This window comes from Tyto alba, unplaced genomic scaffold, assembly GCF_018691265.1.
Source record: "Tyto alba isolate M040663 unplaced genomic scaffold, T.alba_DEE_v4.0 Super-Scaffold_1, whole genome shotgun sequence".
Lineage (NCBI taxonomy): Eukaryota > Metazoa > Chordata > Aves > Strigiformes > Tytonidae > Tyto > Tyto alba.
This window is the reverse complement of record NW_024881261.1, coordinates 19,415,079-19,430,715: the sequence shown is the minus strand read 5'-3', so window position 1 is coordinate 19,430,715 and position 15,637 is coordinate 19,415,079. Positions and strand designations below refer to the sequence as shown.

Genomic DNA, 15,637 nt, shown 5'->3' with positions numbered 1-15,637 from the left:
AAAACACAACACCATATGAGCTGCTATGAAGAATAATAACTCTGTCCTAGCTGGGCCCAGTACAGTTATTTAGCAGGATGACCTAGGAAGTGTTTGAGACTTAAACTCTGAAAAGCTATAGATAGCATCTGAATAACAAAATATTTGTCAGGAAGGAAGAAGACAGTCTTTTATAGATATTCTTAGTGCTTTTGAACACATTTCATAGTTCTTATGGTGGGGGGGATGTTGACTATTTCTAACTCTGACTGAGAAGGTAATCAACACATCAAAGATATTCAAGATACATATTTAAGCAGTGTGTCCCATTGCAGTTGCTCAAGACTTAAATAAATTTAAAAATAAGAATTCAGGTTGGTCTTGGACATAAATTTTTCTCAGGTCAGTAAGTGTTATGTTTCACTTCTTTTACAGCAGAAAACAGACTACTTATACAGTTGTGTGTATTGCATAATGTTCAAGTTTCTCAAACTGGAGTGTTTATTTTCTTGTGCAGGAGTCTTTTCAATGTTTTGCCTAAATGTCTTATGTTTCCACCTACTCCTGTCTAACATAATGCATTCCTTTTATAGAGAAATGAGATCTGAAGGATCATATTTGGCATTAGTCTCTAGTGAAACTGAAATTTTTGCTGGAATCTACTGAGAGTTTTGCAGGTTTACTAGCAGTGCTGTTTTGGGAATAGAGCAGAAAGGTTGCTGTTATTTTTGTTGACATGGAATCTGTAGGGATGTAAGCAGTCTAGCATTCCTCATGTGAACAGTTTTCTTTCCATAAAAATGTTTAAATACTGCGTGAAAACCTTATTCTTTCCTCATCTGTGCTCACATGTTGTTAGTGAAATGAGTCACTGACTCCACTGTGAAGAGTTTGCTCAAATGCTTATAAAAGACAGAAGTACTTTAGACAGAGTAGAAGTAGGATCCAACCATCCTGAGTTTGGGAGGTGTGAGGAAGGAACTAGAAAAAAGAATGGAAATTTGCCATTTTCATATGAGCAGTTTCTGCCTGTGCAGTTGTCATCACAACCTAACCAAAGAAAACGAAACATCCATGGGATTATAATGCAATCTGTGCTTCAAGACTTAAGAGGTGTAATAGAGCAGTAGACCAGAGGACCACTTCAGTTCTTAATAGTGTCCACATGCTTCCAGCACATTTTTATTAGGTAATGTAGTGCTGAAATTTTCTCACATAGGGATGCTTATAGGAGTGAGAAAAAGTGACAGTGTGTTGTCCCAGAGTTATCAATGCACTATGGACACCGGTGGTATACTTTATTTGACATCATCCCTCCTAGCTGTTGGGAGACTGTGGTACTTGTACGTGTGTGGAATAGTAGTAGCTTATGAATACACTTATAACCATGCTGCAAAGAGTGCAATGATGGATATGTTATCTTTAAACCTCGCTTCAGAGTATAATACATGTGTGCACTTGAATCTGTAATAACATTCTTTTATTTGCAACCAAAATACTTCAGTTAATTACAAATATAAACTGAGACAGTACTTCTGTTTCAGCGATTGTTAATATTAACCGCTGCTTTGGAAATGAGCGTAACTGCATTTTTATTTCCTTTTTAATAATGAATGTGTAGCTGTAAAACACTCTGTAAGTACTAGATGTATATTAACCAATAACCTCTTCACCACAGCAGAAATAAAAGTACATTTAATTACATCGTAGAGACATAAAAATAACTTGTTTCAGGAAGTCATGGTGGTATTGTCTGGGATTAGGCTGTGTAAACAGTGATATTTATTCACGTTCATGAGATGTTTGTTAATATGAAAAAGAAAGATGAGTTGATGGGTCTGATTCTTTGTCATCTTAAGTGGACATTTACTCTTGCTTAAAACTGAATGCAAAAATGCAATTAAAACACAATGTTCTGTTTCACTCCCATTTTGGAAGTGTATAAAATTATATATCTGCTAATACACAGACACATACTATATAAAGTATGAAATTCTGAAGAATTCAGCTTTTATCTTCAAATATTTTAGCTTGCAAAATGTTATACTTGCCTTCATATGCTGAAAATTTGAGACTTACATTTTAATTCCTTACTAATCCCATTCTAAAACTAACTGCAGATATCTTGATTATTTTCAGGAGCAAGTATCAATAGCAATATGAGGCAGTATGTAGGTTAAGTGTTCAGTATGGCTATTTTTTTTCCAAATAAAATCTCTCACCTCAGAGATTAGGTTTCTGGTTTAAATGCGTGTCAAATGAACATTCAGATGAAGAATAATGTTGTGATTAACACATTGTATTGGAATTTGAGAGTTGGAAGTTTAATTCCTATGCAGTCATGTGTGTCTGTGTGCCTGACATCAGAAATTTACTGGGAAACCAGCTAGAAGTATTTTACTTTGTGTAAAACGTGCTCAGTAGTGCATCCTTTTCTTCACACAGTTTAGATTGGAGACTCTTTAGACTAGATGGACTCTCAAAGGATATGTTTCTGCTGCAGCTGAAGGTGTATTAGCTGAACAGATATATTTGCACTAAGTGTATAATCTAGCCAGCTTTGTTAAATATCAATGAAAATAGTGTTAGGTGTTTCAGTAAATGGGACACGGCTTGCCCTGGACCCTTGTGTAGCAAGGTTATGCAGATGTACATTCTATATGTTCACTTCCATAATTACTGGAGTTAACTGAAGAGTAGATCTGCTTTTCCCTTAAAAAAAAAAAAAAAAAAAAAAAAAAGTTCTATTTTGATCAGGTTTTGTTTTACTCCTTTACTAAATTCTGCAATCAACCTTTAGATTTTCTTCTGATTTATTCTCCGGTAGAAGCAAGATTCTTCTACCCTGTGTCTTCCCTTGGCCCTCACTGCCCCATAATACACAGATTCTTCCTTTACACACAGAAGACCAGAAAGCATGCCTCTGTGGCTGCTTGGCTCAACAAAGCTGTTTTGCTGTGGAATACTAGCTGACAGTTGCCCTAGAATTCCTGAGAAGTATGATTTCCTTGGTGCTCTAAGAAAAGCAAGAAATAAACATAATTAAAGCTTGAGTCGATAAAGATTTGCACAGGTTTCCTTAGCGCTGGACAGTGATAATACATAGCCCAGACCCTAAATGTAGTTACCTTCATTATTGTCCTGAACCACCTCTAACAGAAAGCCCGTTTCCTGCATGAATTACCCGCTTCTGAAATTCCATTATTCTCTATGACAATTGGGCTATAGGTGTTCAAAAGCCAAGTAGTGCACTAAATATAGAACTTAGTTGATTGAGTTCTATACTTTACTGAGTTTTCTTCAAGTATTGCTGAGATTTCCTCTTCAAGAAGGATTAAGACTTCATTTACATAAGCAACGTGGAGTAACACCTCTACTCCAAAGCTATAATAATTTGAAAACAATTGTTTTTCTGCAAACTAACAGGTAAATTTGTTCATCAGATTTTGAGTTAAAATTTTGGTGCCTCTAAGAAATACAACAACCCATAGAATCAGAGGAATGCAGAAGAGACAAGAGAAGGGGAAAAACTTGCATGAAGGGGAAGAAAAGCGAAGTTGGGACATGCAAAGCAGCTATTAACCAGTTTAACAGGACTGTGTATTTTGCTGTTGTGCACTATTCCAGGAAGCTTACTATAATGCTTAATCTGTCCTTAAATTATTTAGCAGGTACAATAACCTCTTCATGATTTAAAGTTTTTAGACATGCCATGGAGCAAATGGGAATGGACACAGAGCTGCTGTGTAATACGATAGTGATCTGCAATGGTTTTTAGGAAGACCCATCAGCTTTTGATTAGTTTACATTATGGTGCTCACCACAGTGGATCCCATAGGATAATGAAGACAAGGAGGTGACAGAGCCAGTACGTGCTTGAGTGTATCCCTAATATCCATGCTGCACACTCGTAAGGGACCAGTGTCATGGCTGTGAGACAAGACCCTAGCATTAACCATTGCATATACCTCTGATACAGTTCATGCTCAATGGGAATTACTAACACTTTCTGTTCACAGGTAGCCTAGAAGTGCATGTAGTGAGCATGTTCCAAACCTATTGAGTAATTCTGGTTAGTATTTCACAGAATCCCAGAATCGCTGAGGTTGGAAAGATTTCTGGAGGTCATCTGTTCCACTACCCTTGCTTAAAACAGGGTCAACTAGAGGAGATTTCTCAGGACCTTATCTGGTTGAGTTTTGAAAATCTCTGAGGATGAAGACTCCCCAAGGTCTCTGGGCAAAAAACTCCAGTGTTCAACCAAGCTCACAGTTAAAAGCTTTTTTTCCTGATGTTGAGATGGAATTTCCTGTGTTTCAATACGTGTCCATTGCCTCTTGTCCTTTCACTGGGCACCACTGAGGAGACTCTTGCTCAGTGTTCTTTACTTCTCCCTCCATCCTACATCAAGAATGTATAGACAATAATAGTATCTCCCCTGCGCCTTCTTTCCTGCAGGCTAAACACTCCCAGCTCTCTCAGTCTGTCATCGTGTGATAGATATCAACGCCCTAGTCATCTTGTGGCCCTTCACTAAATTCACTCCAATATGTCCATGTCTGTCTTACTGGGGAATCCACAACTGGACATAGCATTCCAGATATGTCTCACTACCTCTCTTGATCAGCTGGTAATTCTCTTCATAATGCAGACCAGGTGGCGGTTGGCCTTCTTTACTGCAAGGGTGCATTGCTGGCTCATGTTTAATTTCATGTCCACCAGGAGACTTAGGTCCTCTTCTGCAAGCCTGCTTTCAAGCCTGTAAGTCCACAGCATGTACTCATGCAAGAGCTGCTCCTTGCAAGTACACGACTTTGTGTTTCCCTTTGTTGAACTTCATAAGACTCTGGTAGGCCATTTCTCAAGTCTTTTGTGGTCCGTGTGAGTGGTGGCATACTGGTGTATGAACTACTCCTCTCAGTTTTGCAATATCTGAAAAATTGCTGAGTACGCACTCTGTCCCATCACCAGGTCATTAATGATGATGTTATGCAGCATTGCCCCAACAGTCAACCCTTGGGGCACTCCAGAAGTGACTGACCTTCACCTGGACTTTGTGTTGCTGATAATAATCTTTGAGACTGGCAGTTCAGCCAGTTTTCAGTCCACCTTACTGACCATTTGTCTAGTCCAGCCCCTCTATTCAAAGCAGGGTCAACTAGACAAATTGACAAGGATGGAGACTTCACAGCCTCACCAAGTAAACAATTCCAGCATTTGTCCACCCACACAGTGGATTTTTTTTCCTTTATGTTTAAATGGGATTTCCCATGTTTCAGTGTGTCCACTGCCTCTTGTCCTGTCACTGAACAATGTTGAGAAGTCTCTTGCTCTTTCTTATTTACTTCCCTCATCAAGTATTTATACACATTGATAATAACCCCCCTGAGCAAGGCTAAACAACCTCAGTTCTCCCAACCTCTTCTTGTATGACAGATGCTCCAATCCCTTAATCATTTTAGAGGCTCTTCAAGCACTCTGTATGATAAGATCGTAAACAGAGGGAGAAAATTATGTGGTAGAGTAACAGTTACCTTTCACTCTTTATTGTCAATATTTTAATCTTGTCTGATTGATGTTACTGTATTCTGTGGCTTTGAAGAAGAGACACTTATCAAAGAAGTAGGGAGGAATCTTAATCGTCTTCTGTCTATACAAAATAAATTACTTACAGTACTCTTGTAAATGGTTATAAGTTTATTATTCTTTGGGCACTAAGTACCATTTAAATTGGCTCATGTTTACACTTTGGGCACTAAGGACCATTTAAATTGGCTCCTGTTTACATCAGTGACAGTGGTTTGAACAATAACATCATTGAGAGGTCATATTCATAGTGAGGATGTTTGCTCTAAAATTAATAATATTGACCTTGTTACGAAGTGAAAATTGTATTTTGAAAGATTTGGACAGGTGGTCCTAGACTCCAGACAAACTATGGAGCTACTTTTTCCTTCATCAAAAAAGTGGCTGTATGTAATCTTCTAGACCAAAACAGTATACTTTCCATTTTTCTTCTTTATAACAGTCTTTGTTATGTGATTTTGTTAGCACCACATTAATTGTATCAAAAATTGTAGTTTTCAGGAATATTACTGGGTGTCTCTGTACTAAAATTCATTAGCTTGTCCTTATTGAATGAGGGACACTAACATAAAATAGGATTATAAGGAAGCAGTTTCAATACCTCACTTTGCGGGTTTTCAACTGTTCTTGCACTTTTTACACTATTCATTGATAGTTTTAAAAAAAATGGTGGGGGGAATTGCTTCACTGGTACAAATGTGAAGACCATCAGATGCAGTGAAGAAATTTGTACAATAGATTTAAAATATATCAGATAAGAGTGTAAATCAGCAGTCAGTGTTTGAAGGTATCTCTTTTTGATGTATTTTGTAACAATGGTTTCTCTCATGATTTTGTTCAGTTGCTGCTTAGTGGAAGACATAGCCCCAAAATACATATTTAGCTCCTTACTGATGGAGGGTTATAATGGCACCAGTGTTTCTGACAAGTTTAGAAGACACAAGAGTAAAACATTAGACAGCATTCCAGATTTCTCAGCAGGAAAATGTAAATCTCCTTAATTTTATTCCTCCTGAGCTGTGGCAACGAAGGCCTTATATTTACATGTGAATTATTAAATAGACAGCATGATGATGGTAGGAGCAGTCTATGCGTTATATGTATCAACAAGTTCTCATAAGCCAAATACCTTGTCAAAAATTCATATTCGCATCTATGCATTTGTGATAAAGGGAAATTATTTTAAGAGTATTACGTCTTTATTCTTAAAAGCCTACCAAGGATATTAGACTAGGGAATGTAGTGAGATTTGCCATCTAAATTAATAGGTGAAACCTTCTAGTTTTAAGCCTCTAGAACCTAAAGTTATCACAGTGCTGAAGAAAATAGTTACATCTTAAAAAAACTCAGCAAAGTGAATACAGGTTGTAGTAATTTAGAAAGGTCAGGTATTGTATGATATCTTTAGCATAGTTTATCATTTACTTTAGAAAAACATTCTTAAAATGTATTTAATAGTCAGCTCAGTTCATTACCAATTGGGAAAAATTTTGAAAGTGAAAAAGTTTTGGGTTTGCTTTTTTTTTTTTAAAATGTGTTGATACTGTAACAAAAAAAAAAAAAAAAAGGCAGATGACAACCTCAAGCTGAGGTATTATATCTGAGATAAATCTCATCTCTTAGCATCTCTTAGTGTTTGGTGATGACTATAGGATTTGGAACTCTTGTAATACAGATTAGAAATAGCAGTGGGGTATGAAACAATAGTAAAGAATGATGATTGCTCTCTGCTGATTTTATATACCTTTATAAAATATAAGAAGGTGATTTACATATATATGTACACTGCTGCATATACTTACATACTAAGCTTGATGCCACCCACTTTAATGAGCTGGGCTGTAGACTTGCATGGACTATGGGTACGCATAGTGAAGCATGAATCATAGAGTATATAGAATCAAGGCCTAAATATGAAATATAAACATAGTTCACTTGCCATTTAAGTATAGCTATCCTTGCAGGAGAATGTAGTGAATTTAGCAAGAATGCGATTCTTGCTAAATCGCAGCTTTTTGAAGAGGAAATAAAGATCTGTTTTTCTAAATATAAAGCAAGAATCTTAATAGAATGATCCAATTTGAGCATTTGTCAGACCTTTTCAGTTAAGTATCATTAGATATTTAAGGACCAAAACAGACATTATTTTGTTTTATTCAAACAACTGCATCTCTCTGAGGGCTTTGCCTCTACTACTGTGCTTAAGAACTGATTTCTTAGACTTAAAAGCATGTAATCTCCACAAGTATTACCTAAATTTCTTACCATCATTTTCTTCCTACAGAATTTTCTAACAAAGTAGTTCATGATCCTCTCTAGTTGATGAGACTGGACAAGTTAGTAATGTGAGAATGAACTTCTGCAGACAGTACAGCTTTTTAAAAGCAGGATTGTGTATATTCTTTGTATTCTGGGAGGGACTCAGCCCTGCTCTGTCCAGAGCCTAAAAAGAGGGAGTCAAAACTGCCATAGCCTACTCAGCTAAAAGGCACATGATCTCATTAGCACCATGCTGAACCCAGACTTCCAAGCATTACAAAGAGGAAGCCCAAGATGCAGGGATGGTAAACATAGTCTCACAGCTTTTAGTTGATTTTGTGCTCAGTATGATTAAATGCACATCAACACAGAATATGCTGTTTACATGCAGGCAGAGTCCGAAGGCCATGATTTTGTAATTGCGAAAAGAAATTAAAACATTTTTTGCATACTTGAGAAATATTTTATACATCTTTTCTTTAGAAAACTCAGTGATGATAATGTCAGAACCAGGCACCACTTATGCAAACTTTTCTAATTTACTGCAGTCATGGGACTGAAGTTGGGAAACCAGCACTGTCAACTTCCTAAGCTAATGTGACTGCAGAACTGGCATATGATGCCAAGTTAAGAGCTGAGGAGTGATTGTTCACTTAAGAATAGCTTCTGGCTAGAACCCTGAGCTTGTGTCTCTCTAAAACTGGTGTATTATTCACATGAAGAATCAATTAAAAGTATCAATTTTGCTTAATCTTTTTCCATTAGTATATTGGATAAAAAATATTAATATATCCAGATAATTCTTTCAGTAAAATATTATTTGAAGTGACTCTCATTTGTTAATGTGAACTGTTACAAATGTCCAAAATGTGTAAAGAACTTATATTTTTCCTTATTCTTATGGAAAGGCAGCAATAATGTCTTTTATCTAACTCAGTAAGCCAAATTCAGCTATGACTATGGTCATATGATTGGATGGACTGGATCACACGGAGCACATTGCTGCACAGAGTTGACTCTATATATATGCTAAGTGCTGTCAAAAAAGATCATATGAGGATGTGAAGCTAAGTTTGGAGTATCTTGGTCTGTCCCCTATTTTCTCTTAATTTATCCAGAAAAAAACATTCTCTATGTATTTTGCGAGTTAAAAATTAAATTCATAGAATCATAGAATGGTTTGGGTTGAAAGGACCTTAAAGATCACCTAGTTCCAAGCCCCCTGCCATGGGCAGGGACACCTTCCACTAAACCAGGTTGCTCAAAGTCCCGTCCAACCTGGCCTTGAACCCTTCCAGGGAGGGGGCAGCCACAGCTTCTCTGGGCAGCCTGTGCCAGTGTCTTGCCACCCTCACAGTAAAGAATTTCTTCCTTATGTCTCATCTAAATCCACCCTCTTTAAGTTTAAAATCATTGCTTCTCATCCTGTCACTACACTCCCTGATAAAGAGTCCCTCCCCATCTTTCCTGTAGCCCCCTTTAAGCACTGGAAGGCCACTATAAAGTCTCCCCAGAGCCCTCTCTTCTCCAGACTAAACAACCCCAACTCTCCCAGCCTGTCCTTACAGGGAAGGTGATCCAGCCCCCTGATCATCTTTGTGGCCTCCTCTGGACCCGCTTGAGCAGATCCGTGTCCTTCTTATACTGGGGGCCCCAGAGCTGGACACAGCACTGCAGGGGGGTCTCATGAGAGGGGAGTAGAGGGGGAGAATGCCCTCCCTTGACTTGCTGGCCACACTTCTTTTGATGCAGCCCAGGATATGGTTGGCTTTCTGGGCTGAGAGCATACATTATCGATTCATGTCCAGCTCTTCATCCACAAGTATTTTTATTAGGTTTCCTCCAATGAAGCCTGCTGTTTTAATTGGCAGACAAAGTGATGGTTCCAATGAAAGAGAGTCTTCCCATGCAGTTCAAATGAAATGGAGGCCATCCAGCATTGTATTATTATGTTAAAGGTTTTCTTCTTGAGAGAGCTGGAAACAGAACTCCTGTTGAAAATTGATTGAAGTAGGATAGTTAACTCCTGAAGATATTGTGAATGTCATTAATTTGTCTTGTAAAAGATGCGGCAATTTGGTTGCTACTTTTCTGTTTCCTTCCAAGCTTCTTTGTTTGCTGGTTCTGCCATCATAACAGGCATGAGTAGATTTCTTGAGGATTGCTTTTGCTGAGCTTATTGGAGTTTTAAATTTGTTTTGACTTGAGATCTAGTAGCAAGTCTTGTTTTTAATTTGCAGTGCAAGTTGATTACATAATTGTGAAGCTGTTTGACATGTGTGGTACAATTTGATTTGCATTCCTGCCAGTTTTCAACTGTAAGAAACAAAATCTGTTACTAACAATTTTAGCGGGAGTCATTGGAGGGTTTGTACAGTTTGTTTTCCATTTCCCAGAGATTGAAATATGACAATCTTATAAAACTATTTGAACACTTCACATTAGTCTTTAGATGAGCTGTATGTGTTGATGTGACTTTAATATTTTCAGGGCAAAAAGAGTGGAAAAAAAATTATAATATTATATAACTATATTATATATATAAAATGCAGTATAGAATGGAAGAAGCAATATAGTGCTGACAGCAACATGGATTTAAAAAAAAAAAAAAAGTAATGGAATTATAGCAAATAGCCATGAGGATGTCTTGTGGAAAAGCATAGACTTCATTGAGACCTGATTAGAAAACTTGAAACCTGACATTGTACTGGTATAGAGGTACTTTTCCCCTGGAAGGATACATACATAGAGTTGGCAAAGTGTTTATCCCATGACCAACAGATCCTGGAAATCTGTGGAGGAGCCATTGTCTTGTCCATGCAGACAACAGCTATATTCAGGCTGGCCTGTGCGTGTTACACCACTGGAGTTTTTTGGGTAACGTTGGACTGATTGTTGCTGATTGATTTATTTTTTTTCCATTGTGCAGTAACGGAGAGACTTGAAATAGCATTAATTTCCAAGTAGATTTTCTCTGGAAAAGCCATAGAATAAGCAGGTGATACTATTGTAGAGAGCAGAGTAAAAGGAAACTGAAAATCAGATAGCAATACAGGTAAAGTAGTAAGGAAGAATTAGAGATCTATACAATAATAGAAGTGGCAACACAGGTACAATTTCCTTTCCATGAGTTCAAAGGAAGTCTAACAAACTATGCAGTGGAAGTGAAATAACTGGCCAGAGACTAAAAAAGTAATTCTGAAGATGCAAGATCTTTGTGGTGCATGGAGAGCAGCTGATTTAGAACCAAGGTGGGTTGTTTCAAATTATGTGTCTTCTTTAAACTGTTACCAAAATGTGTGAACATTACTTGCTCTCAGTACTTACGCAGAACTGCTATAAATTTATGTAAAAAATAGGACTATAAAAGACTACTTTGGTCATTCTTTGTGGTTCCCCACAATTGCAGGCAACTGTGAAATAATGCCTACTCCATTTCAGCCTACAGAACATGCCACGAACCACAAAACATTTTTTCCAATATCCTATAAAAAACTAAAGGCGACGTAGTACAGGAGACTGAAGTGCATGGAAACTATAGTGTGCCATAAGACAAAACTAGGAGAGGTTGAAGATACCACCAGTCTTTTAGCTGCCTACAGATCGTAACTCCATCACAGATCATTGTTTTGAAACGAAGCACACAGGCAAATGGAGGCACAGAAGCCTCTTGATTGCACATCTTGTATAATTTCTGCTGTTGCATTACTCCCTGTGAGCAATCTCTGATGGTTCAAAGGCAAACTCCTCCTCACCATGTCACCAAAAATCAATTATGTATGAAGAAAAGAAAAAAAAAATTGTTGTGGCACAATGCAGGGTTCTATACCATAATGAATAATTTTTGCCTTTGCAGCCAAAATAATGTCAATTAGGTCATTCTCACATGAAGAATCAGCTTGACTATATGTCAGTTTATACTGTACCTTTACTGTGCTTAACAAAACTCAAGAAAACAAAGCAACAGCTGATCACAGTTCGCACAGTTGGATACAAGTAACTGAACAGATAATTTGGTCGCTAGTATTTTAGAAGTTTGTCCCACTTTTCCTGAGAAGTTTCTGGAGATGTATGTGTCTGATGCATACAATCATGCCTATTAAAATTATTATTCAAAAGAAAAATACAAAATAATGACAAAATAATCCAAGCAACACAAGGAAAATATTTCTTAAAAATATGCCCATTGCACATAAATTTACATCTGCTTTCAGCTGAATAGTTTGAATTCTGCTGTGATAGATTGGTATTTTTAAATTTGCAATACCCCTGAAGTCTATAACCACAGTTCTTAAACCTGTTATTCACAGGGAGGTATGTCAAGCTGGTCACAAGATCTTCCCTCAGTATGTTTAATAGTCAGCTAATGATATGTTCAAAACCAGGTATTTTTTCACTTCAACTTCTGCATACAAGTGGCTAAAGTTAAATTGTCTCCTTGATGCTAGTGACAATTTCTAGTCAATTTTATTTCACAGTTCTGATTCTTTTTTTCTTGCAGTGGCAATCCTCTCCCACTGCTACGGCCTTGTTCCTTACTTGTTTTCTGTGTTTCTCTAACTGGGAAGAGACAGTGTGTGCTATGGCTGATCAGAATTTTAGTGTGCCAGCAAAACATTTAGCAATACAGATCTGCTCATCTTTCCCTTGGTAGAGTCACTAATTTAATTCCCACTCCTTTACTAGCAGCCAGTTATTATAAAACCTGTAGGAACTTCATGATTTCTCTTACTTTTTAAAATCTGCTTGAAATTAGTTCAACAAAGTTGGAACACTTTGTGACACAATTTTACCTTACTCTTGAAGTGTATCTTGAATGCATTTGTCTTGTTTACATATTTGTCAATGGCATAATGATACAGATGTTAGCATTTTGCAACCTGCTTTGCTACTTTACTTGAGACTATAAAAGAAGAGTAAGCATGAAGAAAGAAATGACATATATATATATATATATATATATATCCCAGAAGTTCTATTATGTGCTAATACATAGCATCTTATATAGAGCTCAGTAGGGATGAAGAAAAGCCCTCGCAGTAGAAATGCAAAACCTTGTTGCCAATTGTTTTCGTGAATACGAGATGGGGATAAGAATAGCCTAATTCCTATCCTTTCCTATCAAATCAAAGACAGTCTTCACACTGAGCATATGATAAACAATGTTACTACTCTTTGCCTAAAATGCAAAGAATTACGACATACGATCCCAGCGTAACGGCAAAGACAGCGATAATGACAGTAAGAGTTAAGTTCACTTGCTGCTAGTAACTTATTCATATCTATGTCAAAGCACATGCGATGCAGCAAGGAAAAATCCAACTGGACCTAAGGGAAAAAATCCACAATGAGGATTGCCAAGGGATGAGGCAGGTTGCTCAGAGAGGCTGTAGAATTGCCATCCTTGGATATAGTCAAACTTTATTTGGATAAAACCCTGAGCAATGGATTTAACTTTAATATTAGACCTGCTTTAAACAGGGGCATTGGACCAGATAGTGTCCAAAGGTCTCTCTAACCCAATTAGTGTATGGTTCTATTCTAGATACTGTTCAAATGGATAGGGAATTTAACACTGAAACTAAAAGATCCCAAAGTGGTTATATTTGGTCTACTTTTCATACCTGAGTAAATATGCAGTAGTTTCAAGTAAGTTGTCAGCAGTCTGAGGGAGGTGATCTTCCTCTCTATTCAGCACTGATAAGGTGACATCTGGAGTGCCGTGTCCAGTTCTGGGCTTCTCAGTACAAGAAAGATACGAAGTCAGTCCAGCATAGGGCCACAAAGATGATTAAGGGACTGGAGCATCGCTCATATGAGGAGGGGCCAAGAGTGCAGGGACTACTCAGCTGGGAGAAAAGAAGGCTCAGGGGGATCTTATCAGCATGTATAAGTGCTTGATGGGAGGGGATGAAGATGAAGATGTCAAACTGTTCTCAGTAGTGACCACTGACAGGACAAGAGGTAATGGGCATACACTGAAACACATGAAATCTCATCTGATCACAAGAAAACATTTTTTTATTATGAGGGTGGTCAAAACTGGAACAGATTGCCCAGAGACATGGTGTAGTGCCTATCTGTGGAAATATTCAAAATCCAACTGGACACAGTCCTGGACAACCTGCTCTGCCTGACCCTGATTGAGCAAAAGGGTTGGACTAGACAATTTCAGGAGGTCTCTTCCAACCTAGGCAATTCTGTGAAGCTTTCAAGATTTTAAAAGTCATAAAATGGCATTTTCATCAGATGTCTAGAGACTCACTATTCAGTGAAGGTGAATTCTGTGGCTTCCCTGTAAATACCATTCAGATTGCTCCACAATGTCTATTAAGTAGGGATTTTTTTTTTTTTGGTTATTTTTCCAGACAAGATGTGTCCCAGTAATTCTTCCATCTACAAAATATGAGTAACTCTTAGGATAACTGGAGGTTAATTGGAGACTTGTGTAGAAACAGACTCTGGTATAGCTCTATAGGGATGTGAGGTTGTACTCAACATGGATCTACTTGCAGAATTAGAATTATTTCAAAATATTTCAGATGTTACTGAGAACTTGAATGTGTTGACCAATGTTTATTTTCTCTCTGGAATTTACTTGAGAACTGACATCAAACACTCATATTTTTCAAAAATGTCGGAGCTGCATTAATAAGTAAAATTAACAAAATGCTCAGAGTTCACAAGTTCTTACGTGTCCTGGCTGTTCCTTTATAAAGATACATTTTATTCATATTAAATATGAAGAATTACTCTGTTTCACATTAGGGTGATCTAGTAGTTCTTCAGAGATTTCAACAAACTACTTCTCTACTTTGGTAATACTTAGAAAGCAGCCTTTATTTTCTATGTGTTAGACGAGCTCATATATGTAAAAAATGACTTAGTTTTTTAAAAAGTGTTAGAAGACACTCTGAGAACTGCTGAGTACAAGTCAGTCAATAGGAAAGTCAGAAGTTTAAGAAACACAGAAAAATGGAAGCAGCTGTACTTTCATCACTTGAGGCCTTGAGGGCTATAATCGCCCTCTCTAATACCGCATTTGTTGTCACTAATACACGATATATATTTACTCTGACTAGCTCAGTTTATTTTGTTAATTCTGTTTCTCTCATAATATGAAAATGACTACCTTGTTTGATTCAAACACTGTTCCTCTGTTACTTTTAACTGCAATAAGTAGAACAAAATGCTCACATCACTTATATGGCCCTGTATTTTTATATAAACCTGTTGTATGCAATGCTAGGTGATAACTACCTTTGAAATTATAATTAATTCATAGGCATTTATTAACATAATTTCTTGCCTCATGATATAAAGTAGGAGTGAGTATTTAAGGATCTTTGTTATTCTGCTTTCCTCTGATAATGAAATGAGTGTTTCTTCTGCACTGCTTCTCATTTGTTCTTTATGTTGTGGCCTGGAAAGGTGCTGAATGCATCAACTTTCATCAAGTTCAGTGAGAGTTAAAGGCACTCAGCATCCCATAAATACAGCTTAGTACCAGCAGGGCTGAGCTCTTACTTTGTGAAGCGATGAGGCAAGAATTTGTCATGTCTACTGTCACTTACCTGGCATGGGACTGTTAGTCCTTAAAAGAGGGACTCCGCTATGGCTTGTGGGAATCTATACCAGTTGTGTACACTTGCAAGTATCACAACTACTGGGCAATTATTACTGTATGGGCTATACAGTATAATAAATGATGTTACTCTGTGTTTTTAATGTGCTTGAACAGAATATTGTGTGTCCATTATTGTATAAACATAAGCCTAGTTGATAATTTTGTTTAGAAAAAAAAAAAATTCAA

The 15,637-nt window shown here is 37.3% G+C and overlaps 1 protein-coding gene across 3 annotated transcripts in view; it reads left to right on the top strand.

The window, feature by feature from the left end:
- PCGF5 (polycomb group ring finger 5) overlaps positions 1-15,637 on the top strand; it is a 73,538-nt gene that overhangs the window by 19,083 nt on the left and 38,818 nt on the right. The window lies entirely within an intron of this gene.